General features: G+C 52.6%; 1 non-coding gene across 1 annotated transcript; it reads left to right on the forward strand.

The window, feature by feature from the left end:
* The first annotated feature begins 3,589 nt into the window (after nt 1-3,589).
* On the forward strand, nt 3,590-3,666 carry TRNAN-GUU (transfer RNA asparagine (anticodon GUU)). Its single transcript has one exon. It is a non-coding gene; the product is annotated as a tRNA-Asn (tRNA).

The following is a 3,666-nucleotide window of genomic DNA, read 5'->3' on the forward strand; positions in this document are numbered from 1 at the left end:
GTGTGTTGCTTTTTTTTGGGCTGATAGCTTAGAAGTTATGTTCTGATGGTGGTGAGAGTGGAGCACGACTGTCTCCGTGGCGCAATTTGCTATCGCGATCGGCTGTTAACCGAAAGGTTGGAGGTACGAGCCCACATGGTGGTGGTGCGGCACTTTTTTTTCCTTTGGGCTGATAGCTCTGAAGAAATGTTCTGACGGTGGTGTGAGTGGAGCACGACTGTCTCCGTGGCGCAATTGGCTAGCGCCATCGGCTGTTAACCGAAAGGTTGGAGGTTCGAGCCCTCCCGGGAGTGGTGTGTTGCTTTTTTTATTTTGGGCTGATAGCTTTGAAAATATGTTCTGATGGTGGTGAGTGTGGAGCAGGACTGTCTTCGTGGCGCAATTGGCTAGCGCGATGGGCTGTTAACCGAAAGGTTGGAGGTACGAGCCTACCCGGTGGAGGTGCGGCGCTTTTTTTTCTTTGGGCTGATAGCTTTGAAGATATGTTCTGAATGTGGTGAGAGTGGAGCACGACTGTCTCCTTGGCGCAATTGGCTAGCGCGATCGGCTGTTAACCGAGAGGTTGGAGGTTGGAGCCCACCCGGTGGTGGTGCGGCGATTTTTTTCCTTTTGGCTGATAGCTCTGAAGAAATGTTCTGACGGTGAAGAGAGTGGAGCACGATTGTCTCCATGGCGCAATTGGCTATGCGATCGGCTGTTAACTGAAAGGCTGGATGTTCCAGTCCTCCCGGGAGTGGTGTATTGCTTTTTTTCTTTGGGCTGATAGCTTTGAAGATATGTTCTGATGGTGGTGAGAGTGGAGCACGACTGTCTCCGCGGCGCAATTGGCTAGCGCGATCGGCTGTTAACCGAAAGTTTGGAGGTACGAGCCCACCTGGTGGTGGTGTGGCGCTTTTTTTTCTTTGGGCTGATAGCTCTGAAGAAATGTTCTGACGGTGGTGAGAGTGGAGCACGACTGTCTTCGTGGCGCAATTGGCTATGCGATCGGCTGTTAACTGAAAGGTTGGAGGTTGGAGCCCTCTCGGGAGTGGTGTGTTGCTTTTTTTTCTTTGGGCTGATAGCTTTGAAGATATGTTATCACGGTGGTGAGACTGGAGCAGGACTGTCTCCGTGGCGCAATTGGCTAGCGCGATCGGCTGTTAACCGAGAGGTTGGAGGTACGAGCCCACCCGGTGGTGGTGCGGCGCTTTTTTTTCTTTGGGCTGATAGCTTTGAAGAAATGTTCTGATGGTGGTGAGAGTGGAGCACGACTGTCTCCGTGGCGCAATTGGCTATCGCGATCGGCTGTTAACCGAAAGGTTGGAGGTACGAGCCCACATGGTGGTGGTGCGGCACTTTTTTTTCTTTGGGCTGATAGCTCTGAAGAAATGTTCTGACGGTGGTGAGAGTGGAGCACGACTGTCTCCGTGGCGCAATTTGCTATCGCGATCGGCTGTTAACCGAAAGGTTGGAGGTACGAGCCCACACGGTGGTGGTGCGGCACTTTTTTTTTCTTTGGGCTGATAGCTCTGAAGAAATGTTCTGACGGTGGTGAGAGTGGAGCACGACTGTCTCCGTGGCGCAATTGGCTATGCGAAAGGCTGTTAACCGAAAGGTTGGAGGTTCGAGCCCTCCCGGGAGTGGTGTGTTGCTTTTGTTTCTTTGGGCTGATAGCTTTGAAGGTATTTTCTCATGGTGGTGAGAGTGGAGCAGGACTGTCTCCGTGGCGCAATTGACTAGCGCGATTGGCTGTTAACCGAGAGGTTCGAGGTACGAGCCCACCCGGTGGTGGTGCGGCGCTTTTTTTTGGGCTGATAGCTTTGAAGAAATGTTCTGATGGTGGTGAGAGTGGAGCACGACTGTCTCCGTGGCGCAATTGGCTAGCGCGGTCGGCTGTTAACCGACAGGTTGCAGGTTCGAGCCCTCCCGGGAGTGGTGTGTTGCTTTTTTTATTTTGGGCTGATAGCTTTGAAAATATGCTTTGATGGTGGTGAGTGTGAAGCAGGACTGTCTCCGTGACGCAATTGGCTAGCGCGATCGGCTGTTAACCGAAAGGTTGGAGGTACGAGCCCACCCGGTGGAGGTGCGACGCTTTTTTTTCTTTGGCCTGATAGCTTTGAAGATATGTCCTGACGGTGGTGAGAGTGGAGCACGACTGTCTCCATGGCGCAAGTGGCTATGCGATCGGCTGTTAACTGAAAGGTTGGAGGTTCCAGCCCTCCCGGGAGTGGTGTGTTGCTTTTTTTTGGGCTGATAGCTTAGAAGATATGTTCTGATGGTGGTGAGAGTGGAGCACGACTGTCTGCGTGGCGCAATTTGCTATCGCAATCGGCTGTTAACCGAAAGGTTGGCGGTACGAGCCCACACGGTGTTGGTGCAGCACTTTTTTTCTTTGGGCTGATAGCTTTGAAGATATGTTTTGATGGTGGTGAGAGTGGAGCACGACTGTCTCCGGGGCGCAATAGACTAGCGCGATCGGCTGTTAACCGAAAGGTTGGAGGTACGAGCCCTCCCGGGAGTGGTGTGTTGCTTTTTATTCTTTGGGCTGATAGCTTTGAAGATATGTTCTGATGGTGGTGAGAGTGGAGCACGACTGTCTCCGTGGCGCAATTGGCTAGCGCGATCGGCTGTTAACCGAAAGGTTGGAGGTTCGAGCCCTCCCGGGAGTGGTGTGTTGCTTTTTTCATTTTGGGCTGATAGCTTTGAAAACATATTCTGATGGTGGTGAGTGTGGAGCAGGACTGTCTCCGTGGCGCAATTGGCTAGCGCGATCGGCTGTTAACGAGGTACGAGCCCACCCGGTGGTGGTGCGGCGATTTTTTTCCTTTTGGCTGATAGCTCTGAAGAAATGTTCTGACGGTGGTGAGAGTGGAGCACGACTGTCTGCATGGCGCAATTGGCTATGCGATCGGCTGTTAACTGAAAGGTTGGAGGTTACAGTCCCCCGGGAGTGGTGTATTGCTTTTTTTTCTTTGGGCTGATAGCTTTGAAGATATGTTCTGATGGTGGTGAGAGTGGAGCACGACTGTCTCCGTGGCGCAATTGGCTAGCGCGATCAGCTGTTAACCGAAAGTTTGGAGGTACGAGCCCACCCGGTGGTGGTGTGTCGCTTTTTTTGGGCTGATAGCTTAGAAGATATGTTCTGATGGTGGTGAGAGTGGAGCACGACTGTCTCCGTGGAGCAATTTGCTATCGCGATCGGCTGTTAACCGAAAGGTTGGAGGTACGAGCCCACATGGTGGTGGTGCGGCACTTTTTTTTTCTTTGGGCTGATAGCTCTGAAGAAATGTTCTGACGGTGGTGAGAGTGGAGCACGACTGTCTCCGTGGCGCAATTGGCTATGCGAAAGGCTGTTAAAAGGAAGGTTGGAGGTTCGAGCCCTCCCGGGAGTGGTGTGTTGCTTTTTTTTCTTTTGGCTGATAGCTTTGAAGATATGTTCTCATGGTGGTGAGAGTGGAGCAGGACTGTCTCCGTGGCGCAATTGGCTAGCGCGATTGGCTGTTACCGAGAGGTTGGAGGTACGAGCCCACCCGGTGGTGGTGCGGCGCTTTTTTTTCTTTGGGCTGATAGCTTTGAAGAAATGTTCTGATGGTGGTGAGAGTGGAGCACGACTGTCTCCGTGGCGCAATTGGCTAGCGCGGTCGGCTGTTAACCGACAGGTTGGAGGTTCGAGCCCTCCCGGGAGTG

Source organism: Rhipicephalus microplus, unplaced genomic scaffold (assembly GCF_043290135.1).
Source record: "Rhipicephalus microplus isolate Deutch F79 unplaced genomic scaffold, USDA_Rmic scaffold_13, whole genome shotgun sequence".
Lineage (NCBI taxonomy): Eukaryota > Metazoa > Arthropoda > Arachnida > Ixodida > Ixodidae > Rhipicephalus > Rhipicephalus microplus.